The following is a 14,372-nucleotide window of genomic DNA, read 5'->3' as shown; positions in this document are numbered from 1 at the left end:
GACCCGCCAAACCGAGGGGGTGGCTTTCCTTTGCGCTTCTGATTGTTACCCTGTGCATTGGCCACAAATTCCGGGTTACCATCCGCCTTACGCTTATTGCCTCCTTGACTCATCGGGTTATGCTGCTGACCCTTTCCATTACCGTTCTTCTTTCCCTTCCCTGTCTTTTCCTCATCAGACGCGGGATCCTTGGTACTATCAGAATCAGCATACTTGACTAAAGCCACCATCAGCGTCCCCATATCGTTGCAATCACGCTTAAGGCGCCCCAGTTTCTGTCTCAGAGGCTCAAAGCGGCAATTCTTCTCCAGCATGAGAACTGCTGAGCCGGCATCCATCTTGTCAGACGAATGTATTATATCTTTGACCCGGCGCACCCAATGAGTCGTAGATTCACCTTCCTCCTGCTTACAATTTGTCAGGTCCACAATCGACATAGACTGCTTGCAAGTGTCCTTGAAGTTCTGGATGAAACGGGCCTTTAGCTCCGCCCATGAACTAATGGAATTGGGTGGCAAACCCTTTAACCAAGAACGGGCCGTTCCGTCCAACATCATGGTGAAGTATTTAGTCATCGCTTCATCACTAACCTCCAACAGCTCCATGGCCATCTCGTAACTTTCAATCCATGCCCAGGCTGTAAATCGGCCGTATAATTCGGCACCTTTCAAGGTCCCTTGAAATCCTTGGGCAGACGTACATTACGTAGTGCCGGTACCAGACAAGGAACTCCTCCGGTTCTAGTAGCAACACCCGCCTCAATGGAAGTCGTTGGGTAAGCCGGTGAGTCCTGTTGGGCTGCTAGCTGAGCCGCTAGCTGAGCCGCCCGCTCGTCCTCCTGAGGTATCCGATCCTGAACCGGGTTATACCCGCCGGGCTGGTTCCGGCGCTGAGCGCTACTTGACAAGGCCTCTGACTCCATGTGTCTACTGTAACTCAGGCTCCGGTTTTGACGAGGCGGAGCTAACCAGGGCAGAGGAGTTGAGTGAATCCTGTCCCGGCTGTAGGAGTAGGTCTCTTGCTGAGCCAGGGCTGTTTGGACAAGTTCCCTGATCCTCCGGGTTTCCACCGCTGTCGGATCATCACCATCTACTAGGAGAGCCGCCAAACGTGTTGATGCTGCGATTAAGTTCTTCATGGGGTTGGAGAAGTGACCCTGTGGTATTGGTACGTAATGGGGCGGTGCCATATTGCCATGAAGAGGCGCCGTCACCGGAGGCTGGACTGGGCCTCCCGCTCCGGATGTCATAAACTGATTTGCACCTGGCGGGTTACTTGGGCCGGCCCCGGGTGTAGCAAAGAGATTCCGAGGATCATAAATCTGAGGTAAACGGGACTGAGTTTTCTGATGTCTCCTCCTCATACCTCATTAGATGCGTTCAAGCTCAACATGAGCTGAAAGGCCTCTGCCTGAAGTTGCTACGCCCGTACATCCAAAGTCGCCCGCTCTGTGGCTAATCTAGTATCTTCAGCTGCTAAGGTTTCCTTGGCCCGGGCGATCTCATCGCGAACCTGTGCCACCTCTACCTCATGCTCAGATTGGTTCGCAGGGACGACTGTAGCAGTTAACAAGGCCGTAAGTTTATCCATGAGATCCATCAACACCTGAGCCGGTGAGCGCACAGGGCCTCCTGCCCCGGCTGCTCCTAACCCGGACGTTATCGCTGCTGAGGCCGTAGAATTTTGGCCGGGCTGAGTACCAGCCATGAAGACTCCTGCCCAGTTTGGCGACTCTAAGGGGTCCGGAATAGTGCTGCCATCGGAACAGCCCCTAAGCACACCATCTTGAACTTGATACAGCGAATCTGTTGAGCCGGCGGATGAATCACCGTCAGAGAGGACGACCGGCTCACCATCACCTTCAGATCCTTTAGAAAGTTCACCTTCGTGGATGCAACCCACAAAGGCACGCTTCACGACGGGTTGAGCTCGGGCGGGTTTCGCACGCTGAGCCGTCTCGACGAGGTCGGTGCAGTTGTCCGGCTCAGGGCCCGGCTCACCAATCTGGCCTATGAAGACGTGAATTCCGCCAAAGGGGACCCGGTACCCGTACTCAATTGAGCCGGTGTCGGGGCCCCAGCCTTCGTCGTCGATGTAGATCTTGCCGCGACGACTCTTGGTCATCCGGCCAACTGCGTATCCCTTGAGCCCTTCGAAGCTGCCCTTCAAGAACTCAAATCCACCGTGCGCTGGCCCCACGGTGGGCGCCAACTGTCGTGGAATTGTCACGGTAGATGTCCTTTTGCAAGGACTTAATCGTGGAGCCATCGCAACTAGGAAGCTTAAAGGGGTTAATCGGGACAAGGACACGCGAGGTTTATACTAGTTCAGCCCCTTACGGTGAAGGAAGGCCTACGTCTAGTTGGGTTGGAATTGCTTGAGGTTTCGATGACCAGGGAGCGATATACGCTATGCCTGGCTCTCGATCAGTTGTTTTTCTCCCTAAGCCGCTGGCGGGTCGTCCCCTTATATACACGGGTTGACGCCCTGCGGCCTACAGAGTCCCGGCCGGCTCATAAACAGTGTCCGGCTCGGCGACTAGTTACTTCTACCTTACAGTACAAGTTATACCATCATGGCGGTTTATCTTTACGGGCCTTAGAGTCGCCTATGGGCCTTTAAGCCTTTTAGTGAACCGCCATCTTCATGCTTTGGTCTTGGGCTTCTGATGAACCTCTATTTGCGTAACCCGGCCCCTCCTGGATGGCTTACACAAATAGTCATATCCCCAACAGAGATGGCACCTGATTCAGAGGTGTTCGTGTTGGGGAACGTAGCATAAATTCAAAATTTTCCTACGTGTCACCAAGATCTATCTATGGAGTCATCTAGCAACGAGGGAGGAGTGGATCTACATACCCTTGTAGATCGCGCGCGGAAGCGTTCAAGAGAACGGGGTTGATGGAGTCGTACTCGTCGTGATTCAAATCACCGATGATCAAGTGCCGAACGCACGGCACCTCCGCGTTCAACACACGTACGGAAGGGAGACGTCTCCCATGCCTTGATCCAGCAAGGAGGAGGGAGAGGTTGATGGAGATCCAGCAGCACGGCGGCGTGGTGGAAGTAGCGGGATTCCAACAGGGCTTCGCGAAGCGCTGCGGGAGGAGGAAGATGTGTCACGGGAGGGGAAGGGAGGCGCCAGGCCTTAGATTGGTTTGCTCCTCCTTTTTCCCCACTATATATAGGGCCAAGGGAGAGGGGGAGGCGCAGCCCTTGCCCCTTCCTCCAAGGAAGGGTGCGGCCAAGGGTGGGGAGGAGTCCATCCTCCCCAAGGCACCTCGGAGGTGCCTTCCCCTTTTAGGACTCTCCCCTTTTTCCCATCTCTTGGCGCATGGGCCTCTTGGGGCTGGTGCCCTTGGCCCATATAGGCCAAGGCACAACCCCTACAGCCCATGTGGCCCCCCGGGGCAGGTGGCCCCACCCGGTGGACCCCCGGGACCCTTCCGGTGGTCCCGGTACAATACCGATGACCCCAAAACTTGTCCCGATGGCCGAAACAGCACTTCCTATATATAATTCTTTACCTACGGACCATTCCGGAACTCCTCGTGACGTCCGGGATCTCATCCGGGACTCCGAACAACATTCGGGTTACCGCATACTAATATCTCCATAACCCTAGCGTCACCGAACCTTAAGTGTGTAGACCCTACGGGTTCAGGAGACATGCAGACATGACCGAGACGTTCTCCGGTCAATAACCAACAGCGGGATCTGGATACCCATGATGGCTCCCACATGTTCCACGATGATCTCATCGGATGAACCACGATGTCAAGGACTTAATCAATCCCGTATACAATTCCCTTTGTCTATCGGTATGTTACTTGCCCGAGATTCGATCGTCGGTATCCAATACCTAGTTCAATCTCGTTACCGGCAAGTCTCTTTACTCGTTCCATAACACATCATCCCGTGATCAACTCTTTGGTCACATTGCGCATATGATGATGTCCTACCGAGTGGGCCCAGAGATACCTCTCCGCTTACACGGAGTGACAAATCCCAGTCTCGATTCGTGCCAACCCAACAGACACTTTCAGAGATACCTGTAATGCACCTTTATAGTCACCCAGTTACGTTGTGACGTTTGATACACCCAAAGCATTCCTACGGTATCCGGGAGTTGCACAATCTCATGGTCTAAGGAAATGATACTTGACATTAGAAAAGCTTTAGCATACGAACTACACGATCTTTGTGCTAGGCTTAGGATTGGGTATTGTCCATCACATCATTCTCCTAATGATGTGATCCCGTTATCAACGACATCCAATGTCCATGGTTAGGAAACCGTAACCATCTATTGATCAACGAGCTAGTCAACTAGAGGCTTACTAGGGACATGGTGTTGTCTATGTATCCACACATGTATCTGAGTTTCCTATCAATACAATTATAGCATGGATAATAAACGATTATCATGAACAAGGAAATATAATAATAATCAATTTATTATTGCCTCTAGGGCATATTTCCAACAGTCTCCCACTTGCACTAGAGTCAATAATCTAGTTCACATCGCCATGTGATTAACACTCACAGGTCACATCGCCATGTGACTAACACCCAAGAGTTTACTAGAGTCAGTAGTCTAGTTCACATCACTATGTGATTAACACTCAATGAGTTTTAGGTTTGATCATGTTGCTTGTGAGAGAGGTTTTAGTCAACGGGTCCGAACCTTTCAGATCCGTGTGTGCTTTACAAATCTCTATGTCATCTCCTAGATGTAGCTACCACGTTCCATTTGGAGCTAATCCAAATAACTGTTCTGCTTGGAGCTATTCTAAATTGTTGCTCCATTATATGCATCCGGTATCTCTACTCAGAGCTATCCGGATAGGTGTTAAGCTTGCATCGACGTAACCCTTTACGACGAACTCTTTTACCACCTCCATAATCGAGAAAAATTCCTTAGTCCACTAGTTACTAAGGATAACTTTGACCGCTGTACTGTGATCCATTCTTGGATCACTCTTGTACCCCTTGACTGACTCATGGCAAGACACACTTCAGGTGCGGTACACAGCATAGCATACTGTAGAGCCTATGTCTTAAGCATAGGGGACGACCTTCGTCTTTTCTCTCTATTCTGCCGTGGTCGAGCTTTAAGTCTTAACTTCATACCTTATAACTCAGGCAAGAACTCCTTCTTTGACTGATCCATCTTGAACACCTTCAAGATCATGTCAAGGTATGTGCTCATTTGAAAGTTCCATTAAGCGTTTTGATCTTATCCTTATAGATCTTGATGCTCAATGCTCAAGTAGCTTAATCCAGGCTTTCCATTGAAAAACACTTTCCCAATAACCCTATATGCTTTCCAGAAATTCTACATCATTTCTGATCAACAATATGTCAACAACATATACTCATCAGAAATTCTATAGTGCTCCCACTCACTTCTTTGGAAATACAAGTTTCTCATAAACTTTGTATACACCCAAAATCTTTGATCATCATCAAAGCATACATTCCAACTCCGAGATGCTTACTCCAGTCCTCAGAAGGATTGCTAGAGCTTTGCATACCTATCAGCATCTTTTAGGATTGACAAAACCTTTCGGTTTGTATCACATACAACCTTTCCTCAAAAACCATCGAGGAAACAATGTTTTGACATCCTATCTGCAAGATTTCATAAATAATGCAGTAATCGCTAATATAATTCCAACAGACTCTTAGCATCGCTACGAGTGAGAAAGTCTCATCGTAGTCAACTCTTTGAACTTGTCGGGAAACATCTTAACAACAAGTCGAGCTTTCTTAATGGTGACATTTACCATCATTGTCCGTCTTCCTTTTAAAATCCATCTGTACCTAACAGCCTTACGACCATCAAGTAGTATTCCCAAAGTCTACACTTTGTTTTCATACATGGATCCTCTCTCGGATTTTATGGCCTCGAGCCATTTATCGGAATCCGGGCCCACCATCGCTTCTCCATAGCTCGTAGGTTCATTGTTGTCTAGCAACATGTCTTCCAAGACAGGGTCACGTACCACTCTGAAGTAGTACGCATCCTTGTCATCCTACGATGTTTGGTAGTGACTTGATCTGAAGTCTCATGATCAATATCATAAGCTTCCACTTCAATTGGTGTAGGTGCCACAGGAACAACTCTTTGTGCCCTGCTATACACTAGTTGAAGTAACGGTTCAACAACCTCATCAAGTCTCCACCATCCTCCCACTCAATTCTTTCGAGAGAAACTTTTCCTCGAGAAAGGACCCGATTCTAGAAACAATCCTTTATTGCTTTCGGATCTGAGACAGAAGGTATACCCAACTGTTTTTGGGTTGTCCTATGAAGATGCATTTATCCGCTTTGGGTTCGAGCTTATCGGCCTGAAACTTTTTCACATAAGCGTCGCAGCCCCAAACTTTTAAGAAATGACAGCTTAGGTTTCTCTAAACCATAGTTCATACGGTGTCATCTTATCGGAATTACGTGGTGCCCTGTTTAAAGTGAATGTGGTTGTCTCTAATGCCTAACCCATAAACTATCGTGGTAATTCGATAAGAAACATCATGGTATGCATCATATCCAATAGGGTGCAGTTATGATGTTCGGACACACCATCACACTATGGTGTTCCAGGCTGTATCAGTTGTGAAACAATTTCCACAATGTCTTAATTCTGTGCCAAACTCGTAATTCAGATATTCATCTCTATGATCATATCATAGATCTTTTATCCTCTTGTCACGATGATCTTTCAACTTCACCCTGAACTTACTTGAACCTTTCAATAATTCAGACTCGTGATTCATCAAGTAAATATACTCTACATCTACTCAAATCATCTGTGAAGTAAAAACATAACGATATCCACTACATGCCTCAGCACTCATTGGACTGCACACATCAAAAATGTATTACTTCCAACAATTTGCTTTCTAGTTCCATTTTACTGAAACCGAGGCTTTCAGTCATCTTGCCCATGTGGTATGATTTGCATGCCTCAAGTGATTCAAAATCAAGCGAGTACAAAACGGTCCATTTGCATGGAGTTTCTTCATGCATATACACCAATAGACATGGTTCGCATGTCCCAAACTTTTCAAAAACTAGTGAGCCCAAAGATCCATCAACATGGAGCTTCTTCATGCGTTTTATACCGATATGACTTACGTGGCAGTGCCACAAGTAGGTTGTACTATCATTACTATCTTTTGGCATGAACATGTGTATCACTACGATCGAGATTCAATGAACCATTCATTTCAGGCGCAAGACCATTGAAGGTATTATTCAAATAAACAGAGTAACCATTATTCTCCTTAAATGAATAACCGTATCGCGATAGACATAATCCAATCATGTCTATGCTCAACACAAAACACCAATCTCGATGGTAGAGGGAGAGTGTGATGCTTGATCATATCAACATTGGAAACACTTCCAACACATATCGTCAGCTCACCTTTAGCTAGTCTCAGTTTGTAGCTTTTATTTCGAGTTACTAACACTTAGCAACCGAACCGGTATCTAATACCCTGGTGCTACTAGGAGTACTAGTAAAGTACACATTAACATAATGTATATCCAATATACTTCTATCGACCTTGCCAGCCTTCTAATCTACCAAGTATCTAGGGTAATTCTGCTCCAGTGGTTGTTCCCCTTATTACAGAAGCACATAGTCTCGGGTTTGGGTTCAACTTTGGGTTTCTTCACTAGAGCAGCAGCTGAATTGCCGTTTCATGAAGTATCCCTTCTTGAAACTAGTGGTTTTACTAACCATCAACAATTGATGCTCCTTCTTGATTTCTACTTTCGCGGTGTCAAACATCGCGAATATCTCAAGGATCATCATACATGTCCCCGATATATTATAGTTCATCACGAAGCTCTAGCAGCTTGGTGGTAATGACTTCGGAGAAACATCACTATCTTATCTGGAAGATTAACTCCCACTCGATTCAAATGATTGTTGTACTCAGACAATCTGAGCACAAGCTCAACAATTGAGCTTTTCTCCTTAGTTTGCAGGCTAGAAGAACCGTCGGAGGTCTTATACCTCTTGACGTGGGCACGAGCCTGAAATCCCAATTTTAGCCCTCGAAAACATCTCATATGTTTCGTGACGTTTCAAAAACGTCTTTGGTGCCTCAACTCTAAACCGTTTAACTGAACTATCACGTAGTTATCAAAACGTGTATGTCAAATGTTCGCAACATCCACAGACGACGTTCGAGGTTCAACACACCGAGCGGTGCATTAAGGACATAAGCCTTCTATGAAGCAATGAGGACAATCCTCGGTTTACGGACCTAGTCCGCATAATTGCTACTATCAACTTTCAACTAAATTTTCTCTAGAAACATAATTAAACAGTAGAACTGAAGCGCGAGCTACGACATAATTTGCAAAATCCTTTTGACTATGTTCAGAATAATTAAGTTCATCTTATGAACTCCCACTTAGATAGACATCCCTCTAGTCATCTAAGTGATTACATGATCCGAGTGAACTAGGCCGTGTCCGATCATCACGTGAGACGGACTAGTCAACGTCGGTGAACATCTTCATGTTGATCGTATCTTCTATACGACTCATGCTCGACCTTTCGGTCTTCCGTGTTCCGAGGCCATGTCTGTACATGCTAGGCTCGTCAAGTTAACCCTAAGTGTTTTTGCTGTGTAAAACTGTCTTACACCCGTTGTATGTGAACGTAAGGATCTATCACACCCGATCATCACGGCGTGCTTCGAAACGACGAACTGTAGCAACGGTGCACAGTTAGGGGAGAACACTTCTTGAAATTTTAATGAGGGATCATCTTATTTACTACCGTCGTTCTAAGCAAATAAGATGTATAAACATGATAAACATCATATGCAATCAAATAATAGTGACATGATATGGCCAATATCATATAGCTCCTTTGATCTCCATCTTGGGGCTCCATGATCATCTTGTCACTGGTATGACACCATGATCTCCATCATCGTGTCTTCTTGAAGTTGTCTCGTCATCGACATGCAAGTCGTGATTCCCTTGACAAGAACATGATCAATCTCATACATCACATATATTATTCATCACATCCTTTTGGCCATATCACATCACATAGCATACCCTGCAAAAACAAGTTAGACGTCCTCTAATTGTTGTTTGCATGTTTTACATGGCTGCTATGGGTTTCTAGCAAGAACGTTTCTTACCTACGCAAAGACCACAACGTGATATGCCAATTGCTATTTACCCTTCATAAGGACCCTTTTCATCGAATCCGATCCGACTAAAGTGGGAGAGACAGACACCCGCTAGCCACCTTATGCAACTAGTGCATGTCAGTCGGTGGAACCTGTCTCACGTAAGAGTACGTGTAAGGTCGGTCCGGGCCGCTTCATCCCACGATGCCGCCGAATCAAGATAAGACTAGTAACGGCAAGCATATTGAACAAAATCAACGCCCACAACTACTTTGTGTTCTACTCGTGCATAGAAACTACGCAATAGACCTAGCTCATGATGCCACTGTTGGGGAACGTAGCATAAATTCAAAATTTTCCTACGTGTCACCAAGATCTATCTATGGAGTCATCTAGCAACGAGGGAGGAGTGGATCTACATACCCTTGTAGATCGTGCGCGGAAGCGTTCAAGAGAACGGGGTTGATGGAGTCGTACTCGTCGTGATTCAAATCACCGATGATCAAGTGCCGAACGCACGGCACCTCCGCGTTCAACACACGTACGGAAGGGAGACGTCTCCCATGCCTTGATCCAGCAAGGAGGAGGGAGAGGTTGATGGAGATCCAGCAGCACGACGGCGTGGTGGAAGTAGCGGGATTCCAACAGGGCTTCGCGAAGCGCTGCGGGAGGAGGAAGATGTGTCACGGGAGGGGAAGGGAGGCGCCAGGCCTTAGATTGGTTTGATCCTCCTTTTTCCCCACTATATATAGGGCCAAGGGAGAGGGGGAGGCGCAGCCCTTGCCCCTTCCTCCAAGGAAGGGTGCGGCCAAGGGTGGGGAGGAGTCCATCCTCCCCAAGGCACCTCGGAGGTGCCTTCCCCTTTTAGGACTCTCCCCTTTTTCCCATCTCTTGGCGCATGGGCCTCTTGGGGCTGGTGCCCTTGGCCCATATAGGCCAAGGCACAACCCCTACAGCCCATGTGGCCCCCCGGGGCAGGTGGCCCCACCCGGTGGACCCCCGGGACCCTTCCGGTGGTCCCGGTACAATACCGATGACCCCGAAACTTGTCCCGATGGCCGAAACAGCACTTCCTATATATAATTCTTTACCTACGGACCATTCCGGAACTCCTCGTGACGTCCGGGATCTCATCCGGGACTCCGAACAACATTCGGGTTACCGCATACTAATATCTCCATAACCCTAGCGTCACCGAACCTTAAGTGTGTAGACCCTACGGGTTCAGGAGACATGCAGACATGACCGAGACGTTCTCCGGTCAATAACCAACAGCGGGATCTGGATACCCATGATGGCTCCCACATGTTCCACGATGATCTCATCGGATGAACCACGATGTCAAGGACTTAATCAATCCCGTATACAATTCCCTTTGTCTATCGGTATGTTACTTGCCCGAGATTCGATCGTCGGTATCCAATACCTAGTTCAATCTCGTTACCGGCAAGTCTCTTTACTCGTTCCGTAACACATCATCCCGTGATCAACTCTTTGGTCACATTGCGCATATGATGATGTCCTACCGAGTGGGCCCAGAGATACCTTTCCGCTTACACGGAGTGACAAATCCCAGTCTCGATTCGTGCCAACCCAACAGACACTTTCAGAGATACCTGTAATGCACCTTTATAGTCACCCAGTTACGTTGTGACGTTTGATACACCCAAAGCATTCCTACGGTATCCGGGAGTTGCACAATCTCATGGTCTAAGGAAATGATACTTGACATTAGAAAAGCTTTAGCATACGAACTACACGATCTTTGTGCTAGGCTTAGGATTGGGTCTTGTCCATCACATCATTCTCCTAATGATGTGATCCCGTTATCAACGACATCCAATGTCCATGGTTAGGAAACCGTAACCATCTATTGATCAACGAGCTAGTCAACTAGAGGCTTACTAGGGACATGGTGTTGTCTATGTATCCACACATGTATCTGAGTTTCCTATCAATACAATTATAGCATGGATAATAAACGATTATCATGAACAAGGAAATATAATAATAATCAATTTATTATTGCCTCTAGGGCATATTTCCAACAGTTCGAGTCTGATTCCCTCTATGTGCCAGTAGTGCTCGTTGAGCCAACTCCTGATGCTACTGCTGCCGCTGCAATTAAGCTAGCAGCAGCAAAGGCAAAGAAGGATGGTAGGTCGAACAACATGAAGTGGCAGCCGTTCATGTCCACGTTCATGCTGAATTCTCTAGTGGAGTTAAGACTGACAAGGGCTTCAAGGAGGTGCACTTGAACACCGTTGCGAAGCAGGTGTTCGAGTTCTGTGGGCAAGAGGTGTCTGTCACCTAGTTGTACAACCACCCGAGGAAGTGGAGAAGTCGATGGATCCAAGTGTCCAAACTGAGAGACCTTAGCGGCGCCTCATGGGATGAGAACACTTGCTCCATAGTTCTGGAGGCAGAGCACTATGCCGGCCATGTCACGGTTAGCTCACAACCCTCTTCCTTTTCATACTGTCCACCATTGTCTGCTCCTAATCGCAACTAACAACACTTGTGTTTCATTCTTAGGACCACCCAAGGGACGCTGAGTTCCTCAACACACCCATCCAGAACTACAACCAGATGCGGCACATCTTCTCCTTCGGGCTGGCACCTGGGAAGCATGCCATGTGCTCGGATGAGCCTCTTGGTTCTCCCATGCCAGACTTCCCTGGGACACCGGACGTCGAGGTCCTTGATGGCCCTGACAAGCCCGCTGCGAAGCCCTTCGACAAGCCATTTGACCCCGTCCATGATAGGAAGAGGAAGAGAGGAGGCTTGATGGAGGAGATCAATGTCTTTTGCAGCATGACTGAGGCAGTGAAGGAGGTGGCAACAGCCATCAGGGAGTGCAAGCCCCTCAACGTCCACCCTGACCTGTATGGCGCTGTCATGACCCAGGGTGGATTCAGCGACGAGGCTCTCATGGCAGCTCTCAGCCACCTGCTTGACAACAAGGCCCAGGGTGTTGGGTTCGTTGCCATGGTCGACGCTCACAGGGTGATGTGGCTCAGGAGCTGCCTGGGCAAGCACTACTATTAGAGTAGTGCTGCATGTGAGCGTGCATGATCCCCGACGGCGATGGCGGTGGCGACGACGACGACGATGACGATGTACATTTTGTGTAGCTAGGGCTCAAAAACTATTTGATGGTCTGTATATTTTGGTGAGGTGGCATATACTAACTCCTCACGCTGATGGTGAAATTGCGGTGGTAGGACGACCCCCTCTTTTGGATGTGGTGGTAGGTTAACACCAAGGTAGTGCTAGGTTGAACTTGCTATGCCGTATGATCATGCATGCTTTACTTCTCTTCTGCTCCATTGTTGTTTGTGTGCTACTTTGCTTGCTACTTGTGCTCCATTGATTTGCTGCTTCAACTCTTGCTCTTGTGCATTGCTAGGGCAAGTGATATGCCGTGTTCATCGGTGAGGTTCCAGGGGTTTATAGTTCATGGGAAGAAGCCAATGCATAAGTGGCATCGTATAGCAACAACAACTATAGAGGGTTCAAGACTAGGCAGGCAGCAGAACAAGTTTGCTCCGCCTGGGTGCAAAAGCACGGAGGCAGCAGTGTTGACAGTGCCAAGGTTGGAGCTGTCAAAAGTGGAAGCTGCTAAGGTGGATCATCGGTTCGGCCCGAAGCTGAAGAACTTCATCATCTTCGCCCAGTTCGTCACCATTGCTGTGTTGTGGCGTTGGTGTGCTAGGTGTGATCATTGTGGGTAAGCTCACCAACTAGGGTACAAGGTAAGCACAACATGTACGTCATATGCAACCAAACACCATGTTCATGTGCCGTTAGGGCCAATGCAGCCAAGCAAATAAAATGCACTTGCGTATTACCTAATGCAGGGACTAGGGATGCAGGCAACCAAACAAGTTGTATATGGCGTATTAGGGCCTGTTTTTCCTCAACCAAGCTGGGTTGAGAAGGGTATGCAATGCGACTACTGTTTCAAACTGGAATCTAACACGCCCTAGGAGTAGAGACTATGCATTCCTAAAAAATAGAGAGAATTCCTTATTTGGCTCTTTCTTAAAATTTGCTTCCCTTTTTGGCCCAAAAAACTTCTTTCTTCCCTTTTTGACACATAAACTTTATTTTGTTCCTTATGTGACACTTTCGTCAGTTTTGACTAGTAATGGTGTTAAGTCTGGCCTAAAAAAACTATTTTACCCCTAGTGTTGATTGTGACCAGGTTATTAATAAATGAAAAAAAGTTATATGACTACTAAAAAAATATTGCGAGGGACTAATAATAATATGATGAATGGAACAAGGACGACCCATTCAGCCTCTATTATAGTGTATAAATTTGTTTAGATTAATCTTATGGATGATTTCTCACAATTTTTTTTATGGATGATAAATTAAACTGCGTTGGGTTTGCGCCTCAATTTGCTGCACATGTTTTATGCCATGACGAGAATAACATTGTGACATGTGTTACAGAATAACTGATTGCAATTTGCAAGAAGCAGAAGTACAAGCTTCTGATTACTTCTGTCTCCATCAAGTCATTCCAAAACAATGTCTTCATCACTACCCATATACACACGAATCAATAGGATAGTTACGAGAGTAAAATCAAATCGATCCGATCGATTAAGAGTTAGCTTCTACCAGTCGCGTTGACGCACCGGCTAGACGTGCGTGCACAGTGCACTGTTCCAGGCAAAATCAACAGAGGTGCTAGCTAGCGTACTTCTTATGCTAGCTTTGCAAGTACGTGCGTGAGCAACTTGGTGATTTGGTCTAGCGTTTTAAAAGCCAACTGCTGGTCGCGGGCGTGGTGAGGAGCAGAGGAGGAGAAAGAGGCTAGCGTCAGGACTCTGGAACCGGATGCATGTCATGCTGGGCTCCCGCGGATCAAGCTGCAACGCGACTAGTTGGGCGGTGGTGGATATGAATATTTAAACGTGAGGTCTCCAACATGTAACACTTACGTTCATTCATATTCACGCTCCTTCTATTCTCTTTCTTGGCGACATACTATCCAGGGGTAAAATTGTCTTTGTACATGCTATTTAATATCGTTGGATGGAATAATGGATGAAAGTGTCTCATAAGGAACAAAATGAAGTTTAAGTGTAAAAAAAAGGAAAAAAGAAGTTTTTTGGCAAAAAAAAAGCAAAATTTAAGAAAAGGTCAAATAAGGATTTCTCTAAAAAAATTTAAAATGAATCACCGATCTGG

This window comes from Triticum urartu, chromosome 3A, assembly GCF_056163025.1.
Source record: "Triticum urartu cultivar PI428250 chromosome 3A, HENAU_Tu73, whole genome shotgun sequence".
Lineage (NCBI taxonomy): Eukaryota > Viridiplantae > Streptophyta > Magnoliopsida > Poales > Poaceae > Triticum > Triticum urartu.
The sequence above is the reverse complement of the archived record's forward strand: the minus strand, read 5'-3'. Positions refer to the sequence as shown.